General features: G+C 40.5%; 1 long non-coding RNA gene across 1 annotated transcript; it reads left to right on the forward strand.

Annotated features, from left to right (window-relative positions):
- Positions 1–5,603: 5,603 nt before the first annotated feature.
- LOC113030759 (uncharacterized) lies at positions 5,604–14,282 on the forward strand. Its single transcript, XR_003273646.2, has 4 exons — positions 5,604–5,655; positions 11,243–11,482; positions 13,981–14,082; positions 14,198–14,282. It is a non-coding gene; the product is annotated as an uncharacterized LOC113030759 (long non-coding RNA).
- Positions 14,283–15,915: the final 1,633 nt, after the last annotated feature.

Here is a 15,915-nt window from a genome sequence, read left to right on the forward strand (position 1 = left end):
CAGACTATTAACTGTGCTGTTCTCACATCCGTGGAAATCGATACAGTCAGACATCAGACAGGCTTACTATGGGAGCTGGCAACTTTTAGTGTCAAATCTAACTATGCCACACATTTGTCTTCTCTCATGCACCTGGGCAAAGATAAAAACAGCTTATGTCTCAGGTTAAGTTCTTTCTCTCATGAGTGGGCCTGTTGCCAGTTTCATCCAGAGTTCCTGCACCTTGTCTCCATGGATAAAGCCGGCCTTGTCCCACTCTCCAGTCCACCTTCCACTCAGCACCCATCAGCTGGTCTTGTTCTGAGCTCTCTTCACCAGCCCCCAGCTAAATTCTTGCAAGCGCTCCTGATACTCAGTGCCAAACATCAGATATAAATGATGACTGCTGTTTGTCCTGTTACGCCAAGTGTGTCATATCTGATACATGAAGTTTTGGGAGTTTATGAAATTTCTACATCATCAGTGGGATTGTTTGAAAATGTCAGAAGGCTCATTAAACACTTCATTTTCAACATAATAATAATAATCATATTATATAAAGTTATATTATATAAAGTTACTTATGGTTTCAGGCTTTAAAGAGTTTATGTCAAGCAAGTGTAAGAACTGTACAATTTCAGTAAAATAATCCATCATTCTTCTTCTACATACCCAGTTCAGGGTTGCAGTGGGGCTGGAGCCTATCCCAGCTGCCACCAGTGCTTCCCTTTGTACTGTGGGAGGAAGCCGGAGTGCCCAGAGACAACCCACACAGGTACACAGAGAACATTCAAACTCAACACGGGATGGGCAACAGCACTAGCCACCACTCCAATGTGCTACTTTAATAAAGGAATGATAGTAAATTAATCCAGGTATTAATTATATAATCTACAAAGACGGTATGGTGGCCTAACTCTGTGAGTCTCGGCTGGGGGGGGGGGGGAGATGGTTAACTGAAGCAAAACAATCGACTCTAAATAACAGCTTCTCTTCTCCTTATTCCCCACTCCTCCTCATTCATTTGTTCTGTCTTCTCATTTCTCTCTGCCGTGAGAAGACTGTTTACCATGCAGAGATAGTGTTTGCATAGATCAGGCTGAAGTGGGACAAGTGTGTGTGTGTGTGTGTGTGTGTGTGCGTGTCTTTTATAGAGGGGGTGTTATTCCCTGGATTAAGGCTTGATCAAGGCACACCATTAACGCACACGCCCTCACTCCCACCTCCCTCCTGAGAGTCTGGGGTTTTGGGGGGGGCACATCTATCCGCAATGGACAACAAAGAAAGAGGAGATGTTTGCTGAAAAAACCAAGAGTGTCTCTTCCAACCTCTCTCTTGCTGTCACTTATGATCCCAAAATGCTGCATGTGGAAAAACAGTCTGAGGCAGCTGTGAGCGTGTCTCTCCTTGTACAAATACTGGGATAGCAACCTGCCAGTGTTTACTTGTGTAATTAGATAGTATGTGTATTGGCATGCCTTAGCTTTTATGGATATATGTGTGTGCGTGTATATGAGTTTGCAGTGGACACCTATCCTGCATAATAATGCAGCAAATTGTTCTATACTATAAATACTGCAAACATCCCAAACACGGGTTAATTCCATAAAGAACAAAAACAAAATGCACAAAGTTTGCACATCTCCCAGTAGTAATTGTTTGCGTTTTGCATATTTAAATTGTACTTCTATTAATTGCATGAGGTACCACTCAGGCATTTAAAGTACACCCTCCCACCCCTACACATGCGTTTCCCCCAGGGTTTCCTTTCTCTCTCTCACCCCAGATAATGTCCACCAGCTTGGGCCTTTTTGTCCTTAAAGCACAGCCTCTCTACGCCTGCTGTGATCTCAGGGTAAGCCGGTAACTGCCCCGCTCTTATTAGCTCTCTTTATTGATTTGGAGAAGGGATTCAGAGCTGAGCCGCTCTCATTAACACTGGATAAAGTCATAATCCACCAACCAGCAACGGTCGGAGTCCTTCTGCTTTTCACCTCAGCGCTCGACTGCTTCTCAATCACTGCCTTGAATTCACATCTAACGAGCTGCCGCCAAGATGTTTTGCTTGTTAAATGATAATGAGGCTTTCTTCAGAGATACAATGACGAAACAAGAGGTTTTTTCTGAGACATGCTGATGGTGTTGACAAGAGCATCGAAAGCTACAAGTAAAATGCCATCAGCCTGTTTGTCTTAATCGTAAATAGACAAGAAGGTGAGATTTAAGTGTCGAGGTATGAGAAGCCATTTAATATTTATTAATGCTATTTATACCAAGTTAATGGTATGAACCCTGCTCTCCGAAGCTGCTGAGTTTGTTTTGTTTTTTTTTACTCATTTTGTACACAATAAATAAAGTGCACTACTCATTTCATATATTATTGCCTTTGTGCCTTTTATAATTGCGTCTCATAGAAGCTTTATTTTCTGTTGTAGATGTGCTTTTACTTATGGAACATCTGTTACTAAAGAGAGACATACAATTTGATGTTTTGATTTAATACACTCTAAGGCTACGTCCACAAAAACTCTGTTTTTGCGTTTACGTGTGGATGAGAAAAACGGAGAAAACGCAGCGTCAAAAGTGTTTTCCTTCTGCAGGTTTTCCTTCGTTTTTGGCTTTTAGGTGTGGATGCGATTTTTTTTTAAAACGAAAACGGAAAATCTCAGTTTTCAAAAATACCCGTGTACGTGTGGACGTAGCCTAAAAGATCAACTTAACCTCCGGGTCTGAAAAGGGAATCCTGCATTCTTCCTAATGGCCAGCAGGGGGCGACCTCTGGGATTGTATAGAATATAGAAAAATGACTTAGCTCACTTAAATTAAGGCACTCATAAACACTTTTGTGATGACTTTATGGTCTCATTTGCCAGCTTTAAAGCTTCCTCAATGCTGCGCGATATTAGTTATATACACTTTGGTCCAATTTAGACAAAAACGGCCTATAAATCTGTTCAGAGCTATGTTATGATAGACAAGTATAAGTGCGATTGTATAAGAGTGCATAGGGTCTCTGGTTTCTTAGTTACATCCTAGCTTGTAACGACTGGTTTCATAAAATACAAAATGGTTCTACTCAGGTCAAAAGCTCTGTTCTACAATGCTTTAAATCAATTTTGGCAACATAAAATGTTCAATGTTCAGCAACAAATAAGTAGTTGAGGGTGTCACTAGCATTTCGCTCTCTCATTGGAAATTTGTTTGTTTGGCAGCTTGAGACCAACGCTACGGTAACTCAATCATTGTGCAATTATTTGTCACTGCTGATGCTAAAATCTGCCAATTTATGGCAGACGTACAAGGTTCATCAAATCTTTTGAAGTTGTTATAAAGTACAAAATAAACTCAGGTTAACTTGCAATGAAAAATCACGCAGCAGAGCAGTAATTTACATTAGAACCACCACGGGGGTCATTTTGACCCACTGCATTTTAAAAACTCATGTAAGCTGAATTAAAATCCCATCATCTCATGTATTTTTTTTCTTTAGGATCAGCATACAAAACTATCTGTATTAATTGAAAACTACCACACTTGTAGTTATAATTCAGTCTGAGGCTTTGTTTTCCTGACAGAAAATTCTCCTCCTGCAGTTTTCCTTTTTTCCCCCTTAAAATGTCCAAGCAGTGACTTTCTGGCAGTCTTGTAATCACTGCTTTATGTCAGCCTGTCAGTCACTTAGTCATTCTGCACATCACACCTCCCTCCTCAGTAGGGCTTGAGGAAAGCATCCTCACCCTCTCCTCCTTCTCCTCCACTTCCTCCTCCTTCTTGTCTTCCTCCTCAAGCTCTCTGCACAAAATTCACTCCTGGCCCGCTCCAAGCGGAGAGTTATTGATCTGCCGGTGTGATAGAGGTGGGAGGTGCGTTCACAATGCAGCGGGGGTCTGGCTGCTCAGGCTGCATCTTTCAGAGGGTCAATCGATACCGACTCCTTTTCTCCCCATCAAAGCTTTTCATTCATACAGACAAACAAGGAGGGAAGGGAGACGTGAGGAGCAGCGGAAAGAGAGGGAGAATTGTGAGTGACATGAGAGTTCTCTTCTTACTTTTCTCCCACTTGTCTTTCTCTTCTATCCTCCCTGGACTCGTTGCCTGGCCTCAGGGTCAAACCCAAGAGAGAGAGGGGAGTGAGAGGAAAGAATAGAAAGCGGTAGATGAAGAGAAAAGGGCGAGAGAAGCAAGCAGGAGGTCGAGCAATAAAAAGAGTCACATAGGAGGGGAAAAGGGAAAGGCAGGTGGAGGGAGGTGAAATGATAAAAGACTGATACCTATATGCTAATTTGAGGAATGAGAGTTGAGGAATATATACACTGAAGATGTTGTCGATGAACAGAAGACAGAGGTAGATGCAAGGACGGGGTGTGCACACCAATATTACAGTAGAAGGCATGAAAGAATAGGCCGAGGATGTAAGGATTGTAAACACACACTAACTGTAATAACGTTTGCCCTCAGCAGGCTTCAGCAAGGTTGCTCTGTAGTTTGAACCTCAAGGTTTTTACATCACTTAGGATGAAAAGGGTATGAAAGAAGGAGACGAGTATAATGCCTGTTACTTCCTTCTTATTCACCTTCACCTTCCTTGTCTGCTTTCCTACAGCCATTCTACATCTCCCAGTGTCAAACCTTCGTCGACTCCCTTCTCCTTTCTTTTGTTCTATATTTCAGTTTGTCCATCTAGAGTCACTTCTTCTTAGTTCAGCCAATAACAGCGCTGCATTTTAATTATATATATATTCTTATCAAGTTTAGTGCTTTGCAGTCTTTGTGAGGGAAGTTGTTTGTATTCACAAATATCGATCGGAAAGTCCTCGAGCATACGGAAAGTCCTTTTGAATACAAATCTGTCTTTCTAAAAGGGAGAGAGATGAAGTGTCTGAATCTATGATGCTACACTTTCTTTACCAGCGGGTTTGCTCAGTGGGTAACACACATCTAGTTTGTCACCTTTTGCAGAACACAGAGCAGCAGCTGAGTTTCATAGTGATGTAAATTTGCTAGCTGGTTTGTGGAAGCAGCACATGCACATTTCATTTTTATTCTCCCACGTAAAAATGAGATGTTTGGTATTCTAGATGGAACAGAATTCATTTCTTCATAGTGCTAATTAATCATTTTGACTCAAGGGCTGATTCTGTTTGTGTAAGGAGGCCAAAGATGTGTCATGGCGCCAGTGTGATGTAGCATAACTTAAGCAGCAAGGAAGGTGATAAGTAAATAGCATTAGCAGACAATTGAAGTTCTTTTTAAGCATACTTTATTGCTAGCATCTCCCTTTTACCATAAAACAATCAATCAGGCATGCAAAAATCCCACTGGCTTTATACAAGACTTTGCCCACACCTGACCTCGTTAGCCCCTACCATTGAACAAAATAGGTCAAACCAAATAATACAATTCTAAACAAAGAACAGGAATAAAGTCATGCATGAAACTGACAAACTCATTTACTCAACTAAATGGTTTGTAAAGTAAAACACTGCATACAATATAACTCAAAAGGCTACTTTAAAGAAAACAAACAATACTATACAAAATGAAAACCCTCCATTTGGTTACACCCAGTGATCCAATCATTGACCTCATGACCCTATATAAACAGGAAGTAGTGGGCGGCCCTTCCCATACACCCGTCTCACATACAGGACCTGAATGCACAACATGGACACCATGGTAAATATAACCAAAGCAACATAAAGAAACATAATTTACTAGACATGTGCCTGTAAACAGAAGAAAATTCAGATGATCTGATGGTTAGTAGTGTTTGCTTTAAAACACATGCATGGATGTAAAGAATGTAACTACTGCTACCACAAACAAAACCCGGGATATTGTGTGTTAAGAGAAGTTACACCAGCACTGTCTAAATTAAAGCATTATGGCTGACTGTAAAATAACAGAACACAGAATAACAATATACGCAAGTGACAAATGGCAAATGAATTCTGTCCTAGCCACTTTGTCACAGCCAGGTCTTTGAGTTTTGTGGTTTTTGAGACTTGTTTATCATTAGGTCATCTGGTTGTTTCCTTGTGTTTACTGTGATCTTAGTTTATATTTTTTTTTATTGAGCTGTTGGTTCTTTGTTTCAGGTTATTTCCATAATTTTATCCTGGTTAGGGGTGGTCCTTTATAAAGTTTCCTTATGTCAAATTCTGTGTGCCTGATGACCCTCCCACTGTCAAAGTCGTGCTATTACTACGAATGGGCTGTCGTGGGAGGATCGCAGCTCTTCGTTCAGTCACTCCCTTTCATTCCACCTTGCACCACCCTACTAGTCTCTAAACTTGTTGAGTGAAATTCCCCCTTGTCACCTACTTTGAACAAGTTTGCAACAGTTACTGTCTTACTCGCTCAGATTTGCCTTCTGTGTCTTTAACAGTATTTAAGGTCTCAGTTTACATGTGTCCTTTGTTGTGGTGTCCTTTTTGGCGCCCGACTGTATGTTTCACTGGATTTTCCAGGATTCTCGTTACTTTGCTTACTGCCTCTGTTGTGGATGTATGTTTGGGACATTAATCGGCCAAATAAACGACCCTTTGGTTTGAACTCTGCTTCTGCCTGCATTTAGATGTGGACGTTGAGCTTCTTCTTTTGTGCAGTGATGCGCAGTGAAGGATAGGTATACTCCATGTCATGGTGCATGGTTAGGCTCATGAAATGTAAAAGTCTGCACAGGGAAATGAAAAAGTGCCTTTTTAGTCAGGTAGCATTGGTCTAATGGCATTTTTAAACAATAATCAAATAAATGGGAAAAGTGGCTTCCTTGCAAGAAAAATGAATAGAATAGAATAGAATAGAATAATCCTTTAATTAGGGGAAATTTGGTTGTAACAGCAGCCAGAAAGACACATATACAACAAACAGGACACAGAAACATACACAATTTTTCTTACATATTTACATTAAGGACAATGGTTACTATAAACAGAGTATTGTACAGTTATTAAATAAAATAAAATTAACTACAGATAAGAGGCAAACCCAGGTTATAGTGCGAATCGGTTGATTAAATTATTGCAGTCACAGCGCAGATGTAAACATCTATGATTGTTGGGAGCAGTTGTGATTGTACAGTCTGACAGCTGCAGGGAGGAAGGACCTGCAGAAACGCTCCTTCATGCATTGAGGATGCAGCAGTCTGGCACTGAAGGAGCTCTGCAGTTCAGCAACATTTACATGCATGGGGTGGGAGACTCTGTCCATCAGAGATGTTATTTTGGCCAGAGTCAACACTGTAAAAAATGACTGATGACACCACAGAGTCATAGAAGGTCTTTAAAAGTGCTCCCTGTACTCACCCTATTTTAAAAAATCTTCCTGTAACTAAAAAGTTTCTGTGCATGAGCAAATGGGTTGTAGACCTTTTGAATTGTTTTATATTATGTAACCTCTAGAAATGTCTGTGAAGGTTCTCAGTCATCCAGGTCATCGTAGTCAAAGGAGCTTGCAAAGAAAAGCGTCTGGACTTCTTTAAGTTGCTTGAAGACGTTTCACCTCTCATCCGAGAAGCTTCTTCAGTTCTAAGGTCAAATGGTGGAGAGTCCCAGATATAAACCTAGTGGGAGTGACCCCCCACAGAGGGACAAAAGGACCCCCTGATGATCCTCTAATCGCCTGAGCCAAGGTGGGAAACTGGGCGTGGGTCCCAATCAGCCAGAGTTTCGGGTGTGTTCATTGTGAAACCTGGCCCCACCTTATCATGTGAATTCCTGAGGTCAGATGGCCCAGGATGTTAGTGGGCGTTAAGGCGTCTGGGAAGGGATCTCAAAACCTCTCAGACTTCTACATTGGAGAGACCAAACAGCCACTTCACAAGCGCATGGCACAACACAGAAGAGCCACCTCCACAGGACAAGACTCAGCAGTCCATCTGCATCTTAAGGATAAAGGTCACTCTTTCGAGGATGCCAATGTTCACATTTTGGACAGAGAGGACAGATGGTTTGAAAGAGGAGTGAAAGAAGCCATCTATGTCCACTGTGAGCAACCATCTTTGAACAGAGGCGGGGGTTTACGACACCAACTCTCTGCCATCTATAATCCAGTTCTGAGATCCCTTCCCAGACGCCTTAACGCCCACTCACATCCTGGGTCATCTGACCTCAGGAATTCACATGATAAGGTGGGGCCAGGTTTCACAATGAACTCACCCGAAACTCTGGCTGATTGGGACCCACACCCAGTTTCACACCTTGGCTCAGGCGATTAGAGGATCATCAGGGGGTCCTTTTGTCCCTCTGTGGGGGGTCACTCCCACTAGGTTTATATCTGGGACTCTCCACCATTTGACCTTAGAACTGAAGAAGCTTCTCGGATGAGAGGTGAAACGTCTTCAAGCAACTTAAAGAAGTCCAGACGCTTTTCTTTGCAAGCTCCTTTGACAACCTCTAGAAATGTGCATTTTATAGGTGAATGTGCAGAACACGTAGCCAAAACAAGTCTTTTGGTACTAACCGTTTTGTAGTTCTATTATGACGTCTTATTTCAGCTACATACAGGTAAACAGTTCATGTGGAGAGCAAAATATGAAGCACATTTGCAATAATGCAATCGTGGAAGCCATCAACTATTACTGCCGGAGTTTTAGAGCTGAAGGAGAATAGCTGATCTGTTCCCATAGCTTAAATCTGATTGGTAAAATGTCCAAAATAAGAGCTTTAAAGATCAGATAATTAAGATAATCACTGTGAGATAATGACATGTTTTTCAATAATGTATATTATACAGTATCTGCATCAACTGTTGAGTGGGTGATTTATGGATATAATGCTGAGTGAAATAATCTTCTCTTATGCTGCATGTAAAAGGTGGGATTTGTAAGGTTAAATGTCACTCATTAACAAAGTCTTAATTATTCGAACAGAGACACCACTGTTCTGTATCCTTCATGTATTAAAGACTTTACTGACAACAACCCCCCTTTAGCTGATTTATTGGTTAATAAAGATCGAATGATATTAAGAAAAACTCGGAAGATTTTCAATAAATACATTCAGCAGTAAACACCGCGCCGTCTGCAAGTAAACTTTCCTTGAGAGCTTTTCCTATGTCTCAGCTAGTAATGCCATCCGTGGCTCGAGGCATCAGAGACAATTACAATTTGGTTATATCGCTTCTTTTCTTCACCAGAGGTTCTTGCTAATTTGATGCTCTGGCGAGGAAGATCGTTGGCTTTAATACAAATCATGTTTCAATCGTTACTTGAAGACCTTAAGCCCCAGCCCGGTTCTCTGGAGGACCACAGTAATGAGGCCTGCTGGGATTTCAATCATTTTTACATCTGTTGAAAAATAAGGAGAAAAGAGAAGAGAAAAATAAAAGAGAGGGAGAAAAAAAGAGAAAATCAGCCACCCACAACCCTCCCCTCCCCTCCCCACAGAAGAAAAAAAAATATTTGTTTTGAGGATTGATAATGAAAAAAATATATAAAGAGCTGCTTTTTTCTTCTACATTTGTGCTCTCAAATTTCTCCGGCCTTGACATCTCCCAGTACAGTACCTCAATGCTGAAAACTCCCCCAACAATTTCTTAAGCCCTCTTGTCTCCCTCTCCTTGTTGCAAAATAAATAAATCCGTCTGATATTTGATTTCAGACACCTCTTTATTGCACAAACGTACTCTTTCTCCCCGCCATCTGCGCCGTCTCTCAGAAAACAGTAGCTCCCCCCACTGCACAGAAACTTTACTTCCTTCCTTTTTCACACCACCCGCTCGCCTCCTTTGTATTCCCAGCTTTAATTCGCTTTAAGTTAAAAGGAACAAGAAACATGCAGCCTTAAGTGCCAACAGCAGTAAAGATGAGAATTAATCCTGCCTGGGAGCCTCAACACAAAATACTGTGTATTCTGTACACAAAATTAATTAATAAATAATCTTAGCTCAAAACAGGTAATACCTTTTTGCAACATGTAACTTTCATTGGTCTTTTTTATTTCAGTGTTGCCATGGAGATTTTCAGAAAGTAATGTTGGCTGTGAGTTTGGATAAAGCAACATGAACGATGTGTAATTTATTCTCTCGTTAAATCACATTTTCCAATTTGGTGTGTGTGTCTGCTCTGACGCATGCCACACTCTGTGCCCAGAACTCTGAGATAAGTATGTGACACATGATTATGAATTACTTAGCAGCTCCATTTCGCTCACAATTAAGACTCCACTAATGCATCAGTTTGAAAATATCACCGCCTTGATTATAGCAGCTTCTCAAGATTTGGTGAAGGCCAGCGTAATAAAGACAGTAGGTCTGCATACATATACCAGAAAATCAACTGAAATTCAATAAATATCATATCTTCATGACATCTTTCTGTGAATTAGGGAGCTAGTGTCTGTGAAAAAACATGTTTTCGTTCCTCACCTCACAGTATTTAATTTCACTCTCTACTTTTAATGCCTGGAGTGCAGCTTATTTGGTGGGAACGTGTTTTAGGTTAGCGGGGTAAGACTGTCCCAGGTGAGGAGAAATGGCTCCGAAATCTACATTGCAAAGCAGCCGAGAGGGTTATCCACAGTCTTGCAGCACTGATGTAACGGTTACAGAGGAAGGTCCCATTTATAAAACGCTTCCTTTTTTTAGCGCTAAGAGAGTTTCGCAAAAATACACAAGTTCATTAAGAGGCTCGCATCAGTTTCAGCACATGTTCATGCATCCATCCAATCACAGGTTTCCTGTCTGCCGGTGTAAGAAGACTCTAACAACACTTTACATCATTGATGCCAACAGGTTAAAGACATCTCCCTTAATGCAAATAAGCTTCTTTTCTCTCACATTATTGTCTGATTGAGCTCACCGTGCATTATTACTCTTCTCCCTAAAGTGGATTAAGGAGTTTGTCCTAATGCAGGATTTGTTGGTTCATCTATTCATTCACGATCTGATGACTTTTGTATCCATTGTGTTTGTACCAGCTTGCCCTGTTTTGAGTCCATATTTTTTTTAATTTGAGCATTAATGACAATAAAGTATTGATGGGAGTGTGGACTGGTTATCATCTGTTATCCCCTTGAATGTAATTTGTCATCTCAGGTCAAACTGTTGTGATTGTGTTGTATTTATTCTCTGCAGTTGCATCTAACATGAAAAAAGCATCAAAATCTGTTACTGTGTATCTGTATACAAACTGTGTTAGTGTGTACAAACAGTAAGTGAGGTATTTTCTGACTTGTTCTATCTAAAATGTTTTGATACCTGTGGCAATATCTGATCACTTGATCGTTTCTGAGAAAAATCTAATATATTTTTGAATATCAAGCTATCAGGCAGACATATCACTGAAATCTGGCTGCCGGAGCAGCCTTTGAAGCCTCCTGGCAGAGCTGCGCCAGGGAGCTCCGAGCTGGCTGCATTGAAGTTAGCGTTAACACTCCACCTCCACGGCAGATCAGAAGCTCCCTGTAGCGAGACACCTCACCTCAACGCCACAACTTCAGAGGCAGGCCCGCCTCTACGGGTGGAGAGGACGGCTTGCTTTGCTTCTCGCATCAACACATGTGTATGTTGCTGCTGCTTTCTGTTTGACTGATGCTTCTTCTGTGCGCGCTCGTCTGTCTTCCTGCATCAACGGTCGACTTCCTCCTCTCTCTCTCTGCCTGTCACTTTGACTTTCCAGCTTGGCCTCCCAAGTGCTTTTTTGTCCATCTCATTGCTTCTTCAGTTAGCTGACAACACTGTGTATGTTCACCTGCCAGTTTACCTTCATAGTTGTCAGTTTGTGTGACAACCTCTCCGTTGACTTCCTCTTCACCTCTGCCTGCATTGCTCTTACTGATCTGGGTTTGACAGACGACAAAGGAAGGATTTTCATGCACGTTTTTTTTTACTGCACCCATGATTTTATTTATAGGACAAAAGATATCCAAATCTATCTGGCCCTATGAGAACAAAATAAGTTCCCCCTAAACCCAATAACTGTTTGTGTCACCTTTGGCAGCAAAAACTGCAATCAAGCATTTGTGATTACTGGCAATGAGTATTTCACATCACTGTGAAAGGTTTGGACCACTCTTCTTTGGAGAATTGTTTAAATCAATTTGTTTTAATGCATCTTGATCAGATTTGAATCAAGACCTTGAAGAGGCCACTCCAAAACCTTCATTTTGTCTTGTAGAGAGCAAAATTCATGAGTCGGTCAATAACAAGTCGTAGAGGTCCTGAAGCAGCAAAGCAGCCCCTGACCATCACACTTCCACCTCCATGTTTGACTGTTGGTATGATGTTCCCTTTCATGAAATGCTTCTAATGGGCGTCATATCTTCTAAAAAGTCCAGATTTTATCATGTCAGTCCACAGAATATTTTCCCAAAAAACTTGGGGATCATCGAGATTGTTTTTTGCAAATTTTAGATGAGCCTTTGTGTTGTTTTTGGTCAGCAGTGGTTTTCACCTTGTAACTCTCCCATGGATGCCATTTTTCCCCGTCTCTTTCTTATAGTTAAATGATGAACTCTGACCTTAACCGAAGTGAGGCCTGCAGTTCTTTAGATGGTGTCCTGGGATTTTGTGAGACTTCTTGGATGAGTGTTTGGCGCGTTCTTGGAGTTCACCACTGTTCCGAGTTTTCTCCATTTGTGGATAAAAGCTCTCAGTGTGGTTCGCTGAAGTCTTCAACCAAAGTCATCACACTTTATCCTTCTATCTTACATACAGTAAATGTGTGCCAGCAGGAAATGTTAGTAAAGGGTGTTGTTAGCAGCAGTCAGTCTGTTCAGCTTACTCTTCTCAAAAGGTAATGTTTGTCTACGATTTATACTTTATGTGCTACAAATAATCTGAAGACAACCTGCTTTAACTTGTCTTCATACTGATGTCATTCATGAATTATTTGTACCTTTCTGTATAATGGCTGAAGTCTGGGGCTGTGAGCGGGTGACTGTTTATGAGCTGTTTGCATTTGTGTACTTGCGTATGGTACATAATGCTGTATTAATAATAATTATAATTTATAAAGCACCTAAGACCAGAGTTTACAAAGTGCCTCATCAGACAAGCAAATACAAAACGCTAAATTTTAAAAATGAGCCAAAAAGATAAAAATGAAAGTAGAGAGCAAGAAAAAAGACAAAATGCAAAATTTAAAAGAATAATATCAATATAATTAACAAATGCCTAATAAATAAACATTAATATGTACCAAGGGAAAAACACAATGAAACCAATAATGAAGAAAATCAATTCACAAGAAAACAAACAACAACAAAAAAAATAAAGATAATAATAAGAGGCAACAAATACTCAAATGTATCATATTTAATACATGAAACCTTTCATCATGAGTATGATTCCCCCCAAAAAAACCTAAATTCATTTTTAAGGTATAAAATGTAAATAAAAAAAATGCTGGATTCAGGAAATGTTACAGAATAAAACTAATTTTGCAAAACTGCAAATTATGCAAATATTATTTTTTTTTTTTGTTGTCAGGAGATTAACAAACACGTTATTTTTTTAAAAAAGAAAGTGAACTCTCATTCAATTATTTCAAGGTTCAGGCTTTAAAGGATCAAAAGTCTGTTAAAAATGTGATCTACAGGAAGTCACAGATTTTTCAATCCAAAGCCCTCGTGGCAAAGGTGCATGAGCAGTGAGTTATCCTTACATAAAATCTAGTCGGACTCATAAACAGTGAGTAACCACCTGCTCCAGCAAACAGACAAAATGTTAAAAGATCAAGGCGACAGATACAATGGTGCGCTGTCACACCACACTTCAGAGCAATCAGCCTGACAGACAGTCAGCCAGTGAGGGTATCACAGGCTCAGGCCTTCTCCTCTGCAGTTGTCAGACACTGGATGAGTGACAGCTAACCTCCCTCAGTGCCACTTATTGATCAGCCTGGGACTCTGCTGCTGCAATCCACACATGTATTGCTGTGTGTATTGACAGACAGAGAGAGAGAAAGAGAGAGAGAGCATCACAATGAATCACTTTGGGTTCAGAGGTCATAAATACAGTTTTTAGTAACCCCCCTTTTTAAATGGTCTGCTTCTACAGGTGCTGGCAGCAGGAATCTACCCGACACAGAGCTGTGTAAGAGCACATGTAGTGACACAACAACTTCATTTTCCTTGAAGTTGAATCTTTTTGGTCCTTCAAGTAAGCAGATACATAAATTAAGAGGAATCACAAAGAATATCAAAATGAACTATTGTATAATCTTTGTTGATTGGTTCAGTTTCATAAGCTTTGCTTTATGTGTTTTTCCAAACAGGCTTTGGCCGGTGAGCACTTTGAGTCCTTCAGTTTATAAAATGTGCTAAATAAAGATGGCCTGACTTAATTATGATTATAAAGTTCAAGCGTTGTGGGTTCTGATCTTTTAAAGTAGCTACTTAATCAACCTTGAGGGCTGAATGATCTTTTCCTGATACTGAAATTCAGTTAATCTGAAGCTAAAACTGTTGTACAGTCACAATCTGTATATGAAAGATGGACATAGCTACCAGCTCTGAAACGTGACACCAGCACATAAGTGTCTTAAACCAGCAGGGGGAGACTCTTTTGTTTGCAGGAAGAGATCTGATTGTATAGAAATCGATGGGAAAATGACCCATCGGCTCCTTTGATCTGTAATTCAAGCCAAACTTGATGCATTTCTGGGATCACTTCCTCTCTTTAACTCTTATTTAATAAAACATGTTTATTTTGTAAATGTATGCCGTGATTAGAGTCAAATAAGAAGTAAGCCTGAGTGTGTGGCTACACTGTGATTGCTAAATCATCCCGCAAGTCAGGTTTTCAAAAACTAAGATGTAGATTACGTAAAGAATTAAAAATAAAACTCAGCTTAAACACTAAAACAGAGTTTTATCAACCAGTGGGTGAATATATATTGGAAAAACCCTCTGGCTGGACACATATAGCAATTCATGCCTAAATGGAATGGGGGGGGTCCCATAAGAAAAAAGTAGCTGTCTGAAAAAGCTAAAGTAGAGGCTGAAAAAAGTGGAGGTTGGAGGCTAAATGAATCACAAAACCTGATAAAAATGTTCCAGACTGTGTCAGACATCATACACCACATCTCCTAGCGTGAAATAATTCTGGCTGGAGTCCTCAAAAAATATATTATAAGCTGAGCCATTTAGAAGCCAGTGAGTTAAAAGGTAAATGGCCTCTGTAAGGCTGGGAAAGCACTGCACAGGTATAAATTTTACCAAAACTGCTGCCAGGAAGCCAGAGCTCCCTGAAGCTAGCTCGCCGGGCTTGTAGCAGGTTGTCTCACAGCCCCCTGCTTCACGTTTTTTCTAAGGCCTTTAATTCCTGGCTGCAGCAGGGGTAGCGCACTGCTAGGCCTTCTGACTCCTCCAGCAAATAATCATTATAGTGCTCCAATACTGACACTGTGTGGTCACAAATAGTACTGCATCAACTCAAAAGCTCCAGAATGATTAAGCACAGTTTCCTCTTTTATTTCCTTTGTTCTTGCTGTTTTGTTTTGTTGTCCACACCACTTCTACCCATCATTTTTTCTACCATTACTTTCTAACAGTCTTCTTCCTTTTGACATTCTCTGTAGCTCCTCAAATGTTTCCATTCTGTGGAATTCTCAGCTGATCTTCTCTGGGCCACTAACTGCTCTCTTACATTGCTTATCCTTTTCTCATCAGAATGTTTTTCCTTTGTTATACCACCTCTTGTTATCCACCCTTCTTTAACTTTGACCCTCTACCCCCTTCCTTTTACGCCTTTCTTTCCTTTGCAAGCAAATTTTCCTTCTTTTTTTAAAAGGATTCTATTTTCTTCCTCTTTATGTCTCCCTCAGCAGAGAATGTGCTTTTCTTTTGGTTCTCTTCTTCTACTCTTTCTAACGCTCTGTGTCTCTTTTTCCCTCCCTCTTCAATTGCCTAAACTCATTGTGGAAAGTAGAGCATCTATTTATTATTAAAGAGAGTCGCTGTGTGGTGAATGGAAGAGGTTATATAAACATTT

This window comes from Astatotilapia calliptera, chromosome 10, assembly GCF_964374335.1.
Source record: "Astatotilapia calliptera chromosome 10, fAstCal68.1, whole genome shotgun sequence".
In the NCBI taxonomy this organism is placed as follows: Eukaryota; Metazoa; Chordata; class Actinopteri; order Cichliformes; family Cichlidae; genus Astatotilapia; species Astatotilapia calliptera.